This window comes from Bicyclus anynana, chromosome 24 (genome assembly GCF_947172395.1).
Source record: "Bicyclus anynana chromosome 24, ilBicAnyn1.1, whole genome shotgun sequence".
Lineage (NCBI taxonomy): Eukaryota > Metazoa > Arthropoda > Insecta > Lepidoptera > Nymphalidae > Bicyclus > Bicyclus anynana.
In genome coordinates, this window is record NC_069106.1 from 7878407 (window position 1) to 7893500 (window position 15094).

The following is a 15094-nucleotide window of genomic DNA, read 5'->3' on the forward strand; positions in this document are numbered from 1 at the left end:
ACTGACACACATCCACAGACTACTAAAACGCAAATATTGCTTGAATGGGGTTAGCCTTCACCGGCTAACCCCATTCAAGCAATATTTGCGTTTTAATAGCTAATCGCAGATGGCGCTTCTGCAATTTGGTTCCTTAGTATACTATGGTATGTGGCGTTTTATAGCAGGAAATTTAAAAGAAGTAGCGCGTTTAAATGCGATATAAAATTGTGTTGTAAGGATCATAGATAGTCATATATAATCTATTTCGTCAAAGGTAAGAATCATGTAAGGATACAAAATATATTTATTGATGTCAAATATTTTCGTTGTTTACCTCGTCCCCTCCAAAAGACGTCAGAGTTTTTGCTGGTGAATTTAGGTGTGAGACAGGTAAATAGACAAGGTTTAAAAATGAATTTGGAATTTGGACTTTGCAGTCGCTTGTAAAGATTCTGTCGTAGATTTAGTTACAGTCACTAAGAACCAGCGATTATAACGTCACTTTGACAGGTGCCAACCCTATTGTCAGTGTCATCAGGTGATTTTGACATTAAAAATTGAGGACTGCGGACTGACGTTGTCGTTTTTAACACTTGCAAAGTTTAGGTACACTTACGTGATTTTCTATAATTTCGCAATAATTAACTGATTTTAGATAAACAAACGTAATTGAAAAGTGCATAATGTTAGCGTAAATAACACTTTGTGCCTACGTAAGTGTAAATTAAAATATACACGTAGTACAGTGACTTTAATCATCTACAGCATTGGAAAAACTTAGGGTAAGTTTGTGTGATAAAAATTATACTTTCCAATTTTTTTTCTAAATAAAGTTTAATTTTAAAGCTATAATATTTATTTTGACGCAATTTTACTGTGTATTTCATTTACAAAAGTCTTAGTATTTGATGATATAACCCAGTTTAACTACTTATCTAAAATTAGGATCCTAATAGGATTATCTTTTACATAACTTGTGCCTAATTTTGTAATTAAATTAGGATAAGGATAGGAATAAATCGATTTGTCAAACTTTAACTCGAACGTTTTGTTACATACATTTAAAACTTCTGGTTATTATTACATTATATAAATATTTTATTTAGACTTGTTCTCTTGTTTACCGTACATGGTTATATTAAGACCATGAAAAATAATCTAATATTATGTATACAGTATTCTATAACACAAATTGTGGCCCAGTGGTTATGATCTCTTTGATACAGAGGGTGTGGGTTTGAATCCAGTCTGGGGTATGCACCTCCAACTTTTCAGTTATGTGCATATTAAGAAATAATTAAATGTCATTGGTAAAGGAAAACATTGACAGGAAACCTGCATTTATTTGAGAATTGTCTCAATTCTCTATGTGTATGAAGTCTGGCAATCCATATTGGGCTATCATGATGGATTATAATAAACAAAAGTCACATATATCCACTATTTGTATCTTACTATTCTTTTTATTAAAACATATTAATAAGATTTTACCACTAGAAAGCAACCTCTGTTTTTTTTATTTTTATACAAGTTAGCCCTTGACTACAATCTCACCTAATTTTAAGTGCTGCAATCTAAAATGGAAGCGGGCTAACTTGTTAGGAGGAGAATGAAAGTCCACACCATTTTCTGTTTCTATATTACATCATACCGGAACACTAGATCGCTTGGTACGTCTTTGTTGGTATGGTGGTAACTAGCCACAACCGAAGCCTCCCACCAGTCTACTTACTGAGGATAAAATATAACGGTACTCTATTGTGAGTACCATAGGCTATATTTCATCCTCATATTTACACAGGATCAGAAAGTATGTGGGTGAAGTTGCAAGGAGTCCACTACTGTAGGTATAAATGTATTAACTCTAAACTGCTTCCAAGATATTGTTTAAGTTATTTAAATTCTTTAGAGCAGTTCAATAACTTTTTTTAATGAATTAATTTTTTCAACAGTTTCAATTAACTGCAACAAAAACCACACTCAGTTGAATAAACCCTAAAATATCTTGTTGTAAAAACTTCAAGTGACAGGACCACATAGAATGAGTGAACATTAACATTAACCAATTAAACAAAATGCATGGCAAACAAAATGCCTATGTTGAAATTGATGATGTATGTAGCTTGGTAACTTCGTTACCTATGTATGTACGTATGTAGCTTGGTAACCTGCCTTCCGAACCGGTGGTAGAATCTTTACAAATAGTCAACTGACGTGTCAAAAGTGCTTGTAAACTGAGCCTACTTGAAATAAATGAATTTTGAATTTGTTTGTAACACTCCTGATGGTCCACGCGGGTCGGGGGACGTGTAGCGATGAATGAAAAACCCACGACTGATGCACCTCACTCCCGATATGCGGGCGACGGGAGAGAATGACTGCGCGGGTGTGAAATCGTGCATTCATCGCTACATGCCCCCCGACCCGCGTGGACCATCGGGAGTGTTACTAACGAAGTTGCAAAGCCATAGGTATTTTTGATGTTTTGTTACAACACAATCAGTTTGTTTGCAACCATTTGTATGGGGTTTTTCGCCAAGTCTGCCTGAGTCATTAGTTTCTCGGCACTGGAATGGACTACAATACTCAATACTCGGTAGCCTTGGTGTCTTGATGCTTGCGAGGGGACCGGTAAATACCACAGATTAGTTAAAATACAGTTAACCAATAAAACAGATTATTTTTCATTTTTTGTTTTCTTGGAAATTCTTGTCAAAATTAAATAGCGCAAAGACAACCAAATTTTCTTTCTTTTCTCACTTTCTGTTTATGATAGATTATAAAAGAGAATAAAATTTCATCAGCTGAATATTTCATAACCAATTAGGTATGAATGCGATAGTATACCATGTCCAGATTGAATTGCGCTATTTGGTAAATAAACAAACCCTTTTGTCGATGCCAAACTTTCATAATAGTTTTCAGAACCATCAAACTATTAAAACACGCACAAACACTTTGTTCTTTACAATCCACCTATGGAGAATCATACAAACGTAACATTTTTTTAATTTACACAGGGTTTAATCAAAATTTTTAGAAATAAACGAAATTAAACACGATATTATGCACACAGATTACATTTAAATGTTAATTTGACGTTTCGTCTCTCTAAGGTTGTGCCAAGTAAAATTGTCACCACAGATTAAAAATGAACGATACCGATTGTAAATATCGAATGTATTCCGTTCAGTATCGATATCGTAATTGAGTAATTTGAATAAAGTATTTTTTTCATAGCGCTGTTTAGTTAGTTACGTACTTATATGTTAAAAAAAGATAATGCGTTAACAAGTACTGCCTAAATTTTTTAGTACTCTTTTAATTTATAACAAACAGATACAAGTGAAAAAAATGTTATTTGATAGGTATTAATTAATATGCAACAGAAAGAGGTAGATAGTTAATATCGCGCGTATTTTGACTGTGTGATTAGTGTTGCCAACTTAGAAGTGAGTTTTTAAGTAAAGTGATTTTTTTACAATTGATATAAAATTCGATTAGTATAAGTTAATTCTCGATATAGTTCATCAACGGCCCATCCCTAGGATGACGTCACAACTAATGTCAGTGATGAATACAGCCATATTTGTTTACTTACTGATTTTGCAATTCTAAAAAAATGAAGTTTAAGTCTGTCTGTTTGTTACATTTTCATGGCCAATCCGTAGAACCGATTTATATTAATTTTGGGACAGAAAACAAGCTACTTTATCCCGGAAAAAATCGGGATTTGTGAAGAACAGAATAAACGAAAATATGCATTTACAAATTCATTCATATAGGTATACCGTTTCATACTCTACTGTGTCTGAACTCCTCCGACGAAACCTTGACCATACTGTACGCTTGCTAAACTGCGTCAACACGATCGCATTGGCGATCCGTTACTGCGAACTTTATTTCATACCAGTGACGTGATGCAAGCCGGCGCTTGCCGTCTCGCGTATTGCTAGCTCCTTTATAGTGTAACTTTCTCTTTTAATTCGGAGCCTGTTTCTTTAATACGTCACTCGATTAGGTGAGTTCAATGACATGATAAGAACCTTTTTTTTGTGATACGTAATGTTTTTATGTTTAGGTATTTGTTCGATGCAATGCATCCGTTCCCAATGTGCAATATTTGCTTTGCAAATATCCTGTTATAGGGCTTATATGTAGGTAGAGATAATTGTTGTTAAGTATGAAACATGACTTTATAATTGCTAGCACTTAAGTTATTGTTTTTTTTTTAATTAGACGATTATCTTATTCCATGGATTCACCGTGCCGGTTTCAGCTCCGGTAGATGTGAGAAAAATATTACGATTATTATACATATTATATACTAGCAGACGCCCGCGACTTCGTCCACGTGGAATTCAGTTTTTCACAAATCCCGCTGGAACCATGGATTTTTCCGGGATGAAAAGTAGCCTATGTATTAATCCAGAGTAAAATCTATTTCCATTCCAAATTTCAGCCAAATCGCTTCGGTAGCCGCAGCGTAAAAGAGAAACAAACATACTTACACACAAACTTTCGCCTTTATAATATTAGTGTGATTTGATATATTAATAACCCGGGATTCTTAACCACGAGTGTAAGTAGCACACACAAGGTTTCCAAGTTTCCAACGAGGGTAGGCACTATACGTACAAAATGGAAAAACATGGATAATTCTTCCTTCTCTATTGGTTCGTTTTGAGTGCTCAGGGTAGGCAGTGTATTTTGGCATCTACGAAGTGCGTGCCACTGCAGGTGTAGGCTTAAGGAGCTTGTTTAAAACCAGTTAAACACTCCCATTCTCCGCTCGTGTTGTTCTCCCTGTCTAGCCAAATTTGGTATTATCCTATTATAGCAGCTTTGGATACCTACCTGTTCTACTATAGAACTTCTTGCGCTTCTAGAAAGGCCAAGGTCTTTAAGCAAGTTATTATACTGGTATACCTATCGCACCCACTTCTACGGCATATAAACTACTTAGTACTTAGGTACCTACGTAGCCCCCGACGTTTTAGAAGAAAATGATGTGTTCTGCAAAGTTGTAGTACATTATGTTATTCTAACATCAATAGTTTTTGCAGCGCACGCCATGTAAACAAAACTTTTGTACACCTTGGGTTACATTATTGGAGTTTCAGGAAGGATACCTAATTTTTTGGGCTATCTATCACTGAAAGTATTTTTCAAATCGGACCAGTACCTAGTTCCTGAGATTAGCTCGTTCAATCAATCAAACAAACAAGCTCTTCAGCTTTATAATAAGTATAGATTAGGTACCTACGTAGCCATTTTTAACCCCCGACGCAAAAAGTGTTATAAGATTGACGTGTCTGTCTGTATGTGGCACCATAGCCCCCGAACGGATGAAGCGATTTCAATTCAGTTTTATTTCTGTATTAAAGGTGACGTGGTGGTGTTCTTGGACATGTTTGATGAAAATCGGTTGAGCCGTTTAAAAGTTGTGGGGGTGAAAGTGGGGAAGATTAACCGAAATGTCTGCAAATATACTCGAGTGGGGTGTCAAATGAAAGCGCACTGAAAGAGAATATTGACAACTTGATCGAGAGTGTAATTAATAATTTCATGACATTTTGGGCGTTTTTTCAAAATTTAAAATTTTTTACTTAGTTCATTTGTTATGGTAAAATATTTATTCACTTTTATAGTGAACATAATAATCCAACTAAGCGAAAAGCTCGCGTTAAGAGTGCATACGAAAATAGTACAAGGGCGGAGATGAAATCTAAGACCTCGGATTTTAGTCCATCCATTTAGCCGTGATAGCCCAGTGGATATGACCTCTGCCTCCGATTCCGGATGCTGTAAGTTCGAATCCGGTCCGGGGCATGCACCTCCAACTTTTTAGTTGTGTACGTTTTAAGAAATTAAATATCACGTGTCTCAAACGGTGAAGGAAAACTGCATACCAGAGAATTTTCTTAATTGAGTGAAGTCTTAAGTGTATCTATTAGTGTAAAATTTCGTTGATTCAAGTAGCAATAATTATCTTCTGTAGCAATATTATTATTTAAGTACATAATATTTTTTATCTTCTTAAATAAATATGGCAGGTTAGGCAAGCGTGAAGTGAGAGTGATAAGATTTGATTGTGTAGGCAAGTACCTACTTATTTACAACTTTAATTGCAAAAAATAATCAGTTGTTGACTTTTTTAACCGACTACGGCGAAGCCAAAAGGAAGGGTAATGCTTTTGGCAGTCTATGTATGGATGTTTGTTCTACCGTACCGCCTAAACTACGGAACAGATTTTAATGAAAAAGGTGTTAAAAGATTCGTATTACTACAAATTGAGACATAGGCTTATATAAATAGGCTAATATAAATTTTATAAAAAAATATATATGATGGAATTTAAACCATATTCTAACCTCGATGAGTTGTGATAGCCCAGTGGATATGACCTCTGCCTCCGATTCCGGAGGGTGTGAGTTCGAATCCGGTCCAGGGCATGCACCTCCAACTTTTCAGTTGTGTGTATTTTAAGAAATTAAATATCACGTGTCTCAATCGGTGAAGGAAAACATCGTTAGGAAACCCGCATACGAGTACCAGAGAATTATCTTAATTCTCTGGCCATGTGAAGTCTGCCAATCCGAATTGGGCCAGCGTGGTGGACTATTGGCCTTACCCCTCTCATTCTGAGAGGAGACTCGAGCTCAGCAGTGAGCCGAATATGGGTTGATGACGACGATTCTAACATCGACAAAATAAAACCGAGACAATCACTATGTGTTTGGTGTGAAAAACATTCTGATATGACATAGAAATTTTCAAAATAGTCCGTGGACTGTGCTCGTAAAGTCAGTCCGAAGTTCGCTCTGTCAAGTGCAAGTGTCAAACGTGCCAACTTCAGCTGTAACGCGTTACGTTACGTTTACCCTTCCACAAGAAGTAATCACTTCAAAAAAAACATTGACAGTATATAAAATGACTCGCACATTGCCATTTATGGTATTCAACTATTCAACAAGCAGACTATAATAATACTAAAGGCTGGTTCTCAAGGTGCCGACTTTCCACATCTCTCTGTACCTTAAACTTATAGTAATAAGGGCTAGTTTGCAATGACGTTGCAATGCTCTTATTTTAGTAGCTACGTACCTTCGCACACGGTTCTTTACTACATATTGCTCAATCCTTCAACACTTTTGCTTTTATTACCCCGCGGTTTCGCCCGCATTCCTATTCGCGTTCCTATTACTGTAGGAATACGGGGATAATATATAGCGTATATTACTCGCTGATAATGTAGCTTTCCATTGGTGAAATAATTTTTATAATCTAGTTCGACGGCCTCCGTGGCGCAGTGGTATGCGCGGTGGATTTACAAGACGGAGGTTGTTCGATCCCCGTCTGGGCCGATTGAGGTTTTCTTAATTGGTCTAGGTCTGGCTGGTGAGGCTTCGGCCGTGGCTAGTTACCACCCTACCGGCAAAGACGTACCTCCAAGCGATTTAGCGTTCCGGTGCGATGCCGTGTAGAAACCGAAAGGAGTGTGGATTTTCATCCTCCTAACAAGTTAGCCCGCTTTCATCTTAGACTGGTGAGATTTACCATCAGGTGAGATTGTAGTCAAGGGCTAACTTGTAAAGAATAAAAAAATAAAAAAAATAAAGCTTTCCATTGGTGAAAGAATTTTTATAATCGGTCCAGTAGATTCGGAGCATATTCGTAACAAACACGAATCAAATCTGTAAAAAATATCGTAATATTTAAATGCATTGACATTTTGTCTTATTATCAAAATATTACACACACGCGAATAATAAACTAATATCTTTATCTCCAAAGTTCAACAGAGCCATGCCAATTATTATGTAACTATTGTTAAGTTATAGTCCAAACAATATAACACCTAAAATATATGTAAAGCTTTACTATATTAGACCGCGTGGCGCAGTGGGTAGTGACCCTGCTTTCTGCATCCACGGCCGTGGGTTCGATTCCCCCAACTGGAAAATATTTGTGTGATGAGCATGAGTGTTTTCCAGTGTCTGTGTGTATTTATACATTATATAAGTATTTATATGTAGTATATAATTGTATATTAATATTATAATATCAACTATCTTAGTACCCATAACACAAGCTACTCTGTATGCTTACTTTGGGGCTAGATAGTGATGTGTATTGTTTAAGTATATTTATTTATTTATTAGACTATTACTATACTACTTATATACTTACTATAAAGTTTTTAATTTAAAATGAGTCATCATCATAATCATATCAGCCGATGGACGTCCACTGCAGGACATAGGCCTTTTGTAGGGACTTCCAAACATCACGATACTGAGCCACCTGCATCCAGCGAATCCCTGCGACTCGCTTGATGTCGTCAGTCCACCTGGTGGGGGGTCGACCAACGCCTAATCCTAATCCGGATTGGCAGACTTAACACACAAATAATTGGGAAAATTTACATCGTCGATTGAGACACGTGATACTTTTACAAATACGCATATAAGTTAAAAGTTGGAGCCGAATTCGAACCTACGCCCTCCGAATCGAAGGCTGAGGTATATCCACTGGGCTATCAGTATAAATCAGTAATTATTATTGTTTGAAAAACATATCTTCACGTGTTTGCAGGAGGAAACGTGATATATTATCAAATACCTGCTGATTGATAACAGTACATTAATAAAGCTGTAAATGTAGCTAATTACTATGCACTGATTAGTCACAAATCACTAAATTACACAAATTATACAACATCGATTTCAAGATACTTATGAATGTATTAAAAGCTTACCAATTCTGAGTACCGTTCTTTGAGACCTTGTAGTCTCCTCTACTATGCTAACAAAATCTCACCTGATGGTAAGTGATGATGCAATCTACGATGGAAGCGGGCTAACTTATTAGGAAGATGAAACAAATTCCTTTCGGTTTCTACACGGCATAGTACCGGAACGCTAAATCGCTTGGCGGTACGTCTTTGCCGGCAGAGTGGTAACTAGCCACGGCCGAAGCCTCCCACCAGCCATCCCATGAAACTGAAAAAAACCTGACCAAAAAAAAATTTTTAATCGTTTTTTTTTATTTTTATAAGCCTCCATGGCTCTACGGTAAAGGTACCAGACTCGGTTAGATGCCATAGGTTCGATCCCCGCCTTTTTGACTATTTTCGTACCCACTCTTAACAATTTTCCGACTAATTAGAACAGAAACGGTAATATTGGTTATTTAAATTTTTTTTTAAATGTCTACACTACACACCTACTTATTATTGATACAGATGGAAAATTTATTCAATGATTAACTATTTTAATTAAGTAAATGTATCGTTTTTACTTTTTATTGTCTTATGCGGCTCAAGGTCTCCAAACTGTTTAATGAATACCGACGTGTTTCATTGTAATAAGTGACTTTATTTGTATGGATGATAACAAAATTGAAAATGGAAATTAATTACATCAAAAACTGTTCACATTTCTTACGTCAATGAAAATTCCTTAATTAGTCCTTGATTTTTTTCAAGTTACATTTTGTAAAATGGTAATGGTAAAATGTTATTGCTACAAAAAAAATACTAAAAATGATGTCATTCAAGATTTTTCAAATAAATAGTTAAAACGTGTCTCAAACGGTGAAGGAAAAACATCGTGAGAAAACTTACCAGCATACCAGTGAATTTTCTTAACTCTCTACGTGTGTGAAGTCTGCCAATCCGATTTGGGCCAGCGTGGTGGTTTATTAGCCTAACCCCTCTCATTCTGAGACTCAAGCTCAACAGTGAGCAGAAGTTGATAATGAAATAGTTAAAAAGGTGTGTTGAGTTATAGTTGTGTAAAAAATTTTAATAAAAAAATTCAACCGACTTCCAACTCTAAAATTAACCTAAACTAAAAAGCAAAAAATAACATCTTACCTATGTGCTACCTTCTGATCAGTTTGAAGGCGGTGCCAAGCCAGTGATGTTTTAATTCAAGCCGTTTAAATTACAAAATTTCTGTGGTTCTTTCAGAAACGGCTTTTATTAAAACATGACACTTGATTGGCACCGTCTTCAAACTAATCAGAAGGTAGAACATAGGTAAGATGTTATTTTTTGCTTTTTAGTTTAGGTTAATTTTAGAGTTGGAAGTCGGTTGAATTTTTTTTACTAAAATTTTTATTTTTTCATTTTTAGTGTTAGCATACCTACTGAGTGTGAACAAAAATTAATAAGCAATTAGCTGAAACGTTATTTTCTTATGATAAGTACCTAAGTCCTACAATCCCAAAATACTACCTTAATACTCCCCCTTTATCCACAAGTCTTAACTGTCCTCTGTCTTCATCACCAGACCCCCTATGCAGTCACAATCCATATGGGTGGAAAGTTCTCATCAATATAAAATTAATCAAGTCCAAACACAAGGTAGCTACTGCGAACCGTCAAGGAGTTCCCTTAACTGTCCTTTGTCTTCATCACCAGACCCCTAATACAGCCACAACCCATTTAGGTGGAAAGTTCTCATCAATACAAATTTATCAAGTCCAAACACAAGGTAGCTACTGCGAACCGTTGAGGAGTTTTTTTTTTTTTTTTTTATTCTTTACAAGTTAGCCCTTGACTACAATCTCACCTGATGGTAAGTGATGATGCAGTCTAAGATGGAAGCGGGCTAACTTGTTAGGAGGAGGATGAAAATCCACACCCCTTTCGGTTTCTACACGGCATCGTACCGGAACGCTAAATCGCTTGGCGGTACGTCTTTGCCGGTAGGGTGGTAACTAGCCACGGCCGAAGCCTCCCACCAGCCAGACCTGGACAAATTAAGAAAATCTCAATCTGCCCAGCCGGGGATCGAACCCAGGACCTCCGTCTAGTAAATCCACCGCGCATACCACTGCGCCACGGAGGCCGTCAAAGGAGGAGTTCTCTTAACTGTCCCTCGTCTTCATCACCAGATCCTTAATATAGTCACAACCTATTTAGGTGGAAAGTTCTCATCAATACAAATTAATCAAGCCCAAACAAAAGGTAACTGCTGTAAATCGTTGACGAGTTCCATTGTCTGTGTTTCGGCTCCATCATCAGACCAACTCCTGACCTTCATAAAATTGTAGTGCTTTAAATACCTTATGAAAACACTAACAAACGCACTAGCCGTCTTTACAATTTTTGAAAGTTCCCCTCGATTTCTCCAGGATGCCATTATCAGATCCTGACATGAAGAAAATGGGACCACCCTGGAATTAAACAGCCAAACGTAGAACCTCCTCCTTTTTGGAAGTCGGTTAAAAATGATTAGTGGAGTATTTTTTATATATATCACATGCGAAAATATAAATATAACTATAGTAACATCGACCTAGTAAATGGATTTAGACACGTTTTTTGAAATTTTGTGAAAGCAAATCCAAAACGTCTTTAGAATTAGCAAGCCAACGTGCAGCCATTTATTTTTTCCAAATCTGTATTCATTTATTCGACACCTAGTCGTGTATAAAATATTTTTTTTTTCTGCACGGCAAATTTTATTATTGCCGTTCAAACTCGGAATTATTTATGAGGGACTACAGACGACGCATTGAATAATGTAACTTTCAAATGAAAGAAATTTTCAAATATCTCTGGAGGTTGCCTTTGACCGTTTTTAGGGGTCCGTAACCTCCAAACCGGACAAGTGTGAGTTTGACGACCTCTGGCGTAGTTGGTAGTACTGTGTGTACTGTTCTCAACTCAGAGGTCCTGGGTGGATTCTCAGCTCGGCTCTGTATAGTATTTTACCCCCGATAAAATTTCCAAGTGACAGCGAACCCCTTACTAACTAATAACAAAAGCGTTAGATCGTGATCATGTACTTTGACAGAGGGGTAACGTTTAGCGAGGCAGGTCATATAGTAATTGATCTGAGTACGGAGGTTAAAAAAACCATCGATATCAATCGTTAGATGGGCCCCTCCATATTAAAGAACGCTCAATGTTATGTCATTACTAAAAGACGTGCACGCACATCTCATCTTAGTACGCAACAAGCGCATGCTGTAAGTGGACTTGGTCCTAAAAAAATATTTCACTGTTTTTTTCTTGTTTAATCCCTTAATTATGCCTGCGTGTTCATTTTGGAAGTATGTAAAAACACTAGCTTCAATACGATTTACGAATTTTGTTACTTTTCATGCGTAAGTATTTGCGAAACCAATGATAATTCCGGGACGCTTCGGGGCCCATCTAAATATCTACGATCGATGAAAAAAACTATTTTGTTGCCCAAATCGGTTCTTTTACCCTACGTCAGTAGATATTCGTTTTAATAATATTGACTTTGGGAGGACGCCATAGTGGCGCATAAACGATCTAAATTAAGATTAATTTCTAAAGAAGTCGCCGATCCTTTACGTAAGCGTACAGTTTTATTTTTTATTTCACCCGCGTGGTTCCCGTTCTCGTAGGAATACGGGGATAATATATAGCCTATAGCCTTCCTCGATAAATGGGCTATCTAAAAGTGAAAGAATTTTTCAAATCGGTCCAGTAGTTCCTATTATCAAACAAACGAACAAACTCTTCAGCTTTATAATATTAGTATAGATTCAATGAGAAATTAGCCCTTGACTGCTATGTCTTCTGACGTTAAGTGACGAGACGACAGAGTATGATCAAAGCTAACTTTTTTTTTTATTAGTTTAAAAAGAATATTTGCCATATTTTTTTATAATATGACCAATATTCCCATTCCCCTCCAACTAGTCGGAAAGACTGTGCAAGGAGTGGGTACGACAATAGACCAACGGGGTAAGGATCGAACCACCACCCCTCGGTGATGATCCAACCGCTCATACCGTTGAGCTATTGAGGCTTTCTCTTAGGATGATAATAAAAACCCACACCCCTTTCAGTTTCTACACGACATCGTACCGGAACCCTAAATCTTTGCCGGTAGGCTTAAAATAGTTTTTTTTTTAATTTCTTTTCCCACAAAATTTGCAAATGATAGATATACTTAATCGGCAATTAATTAAGTGATGTAATTCCGTTTGGTACGGTTATCTACGGTTATCAATACGTGACACCGGCCACGGGTATATACGTCGCTTTTGTTATGATTATGAACCTTATACCGTTGACTTAGTGTCTAATGATTGATCGTCGAATGAAAGTTGATTGCGAGATAGTCGGAGAGCCGGTGGTTATTTATTCGATTTCAATCGACAAAAATTTTACACATTAGTTTTTCTATACGGTGGAATCCATGGATTTTCCAGGATAACGTGTAGCCTTTTTGTTAATCTCCGTCAACTCTACCTATCTACTTTCCGGTTCAGTAGGTTTGGCGTGAAGTAACAAACATGCATACGCACAAACTTTCGCTTTTATAATGTTAGTGTCATGTGATAATGTTCTATGTATTTAAAAAACATGGTCTCTGAAAAGTTGATCCATACGTTAGATGACTCTAGAGCTAGCGCTTATTTGGACCAAAGGATAACTTGATAAGCCTCGCCATCCAGAGGTGTAATAGCATATTGGGTATTACTTGTAAATATTTTCTTTTAAAACTGACAATTCAAAATGAATTAATAGTTATTTTTAAGGTAATTTATTTAAATTTTAAGCCCGTGTTGTCCAGATCTTTGTACAGTTTTCTAAAAGCTTGAAGTTTGTCAGCCTACTTATATTCATCATTACTTATCAATGATATTGAAATTAAATTGTTCTTATTTTCCTTATTCTAGATAATTCTCTAGAAAAACCAAATTTTGAGAGTTCAAGTTTGCAATGAGAATGCTTTAATGTTTTCGTGCCAGTACGATTTTAAGAAAAATTAAGTCTACACAACAATTTTTAGATTAAAATACTGTCAGACCAAATTACCTTAGAACCTGCCTAGCTACACGATACTACACTTTCAAAATTATATGATCACGAATTACCGTGTTTATAAACAAACTGCGTCTATAGAATCGACGTTTCATTATGTTAAAATTACACGTGTGTGTTACGATTTTTATGATTTTTTAACCGACTTCCAAAAAAGAGGAGGTTCTACGTTCGGCTGTATGTATGTTTTTTTTTTTATGTATGTCCAGCGATAATTCCGTCATTTATAGATCGATTTTAAAAATTCTTTTTTTGTTTTGAAGGGTTTGATTCCAGGGTGGTCCCATTTTTTTCACGTCAGGGTCTGATGATGGCATCCTGGAGAAATTGAGGGAAACTTTCAAAAATCGTAGAGATGGCTAGTGCGTTTGTTAGTGTTTCCATAAGGTATTTTAAACCACTACAATTGTATGAAGGTCTGGAGTTGGTCTGATGATGGAGCCGAAACACAGACGATGGAACTCCTCGACGGTTCACAGTAGATACCTTGTGTTTGGACTTGATAAATTTGTATTGATGAGAACTTTCCACCTAGATGGGTTGTGACTGTATTAGGGGTCTGGTGATAAAGACAAAGGACAGTTAAGGGAACTCCTCGACGGTTCACTGTAGCTACCTTGCGTTTTGACTTGATAATTTTGTATTGATGAGAACTTTCCATCTGGATAGGTTGTGACTGTATTAGGGGTCTGGTGATGAAGATGAAGGAGAGTTAAGGGAACTCCTCGACGGTTCACAGTAGCTACCTTGTGTTTGGACTTGATTAATTTTATATTGATAAGAACTTTCCACCCATAAAGATTGTGACTGCATAGGGGTTAAGACCACTTCTCACTAGTTATGATACCTCTTACGTTTTTCTGGATATTCTATGCTGACACTAAAAATTAAAAAATAAAAATTTTAATAAAAAAAATTCAACCGACTTCCAACTCGAAAATTAATCTAAACTAAAAAGCAACAAATAACTTCTTACCTATGTGCTACCTTCTGATCAGTTTGATGGCGGTGCCAATCCAGTGTCATGTTTTAATTAAAGCCGTTTCTGAAAGAACCACAGAAATTTTGTAATTTAAACGGCTTGAATTAAAACATCACTGGCTTGGCACCGCCTTCAAACTGATCAGAAGGTAGCACATAGGTAAGAAGTTATTTCTTGCTTTTTAGTTTAGGTTAATTTTCAAGTTGGAAGTCGGTTGAATTTTTTTTATTAAAATTTTTATAGTAGACAGATAATTTTGTTGGTGAATTTGAGTTTTTTTTTATTATTATTGCCGGGGCCAGCCGGG

At 36.4% G+C, this 15094-nt stretch overlaps 1 protein-coding gene across 3 annotated transcripts in view; it reads left to right on the forward strand.

Moving 5' to 3' along the window:
- The first annotated feature begins 556 nt into the window (after positions 1–556).
- LOC112047846 (ileal sodium/bile acid cotransporter) overlaps positions 557–15094 on the forward strand; it is a 32576-nt gene continuing 18038 nt past the window's right edge. For 2 of the 3 annotated variants that reach the window (XM_052888963.1, XM_052888965.1), the window contains exon 1: positions 3851–4003. The gene's annotated coding sequence lies outside the window, so the exon portion shown is untranslated. Of the gene's footprint in view, positions 765–3850; positions 4004–15094 lie in introns of those variants that run through there. The other variant, XM_052888964.1, reaches the window with a different exon arrangement.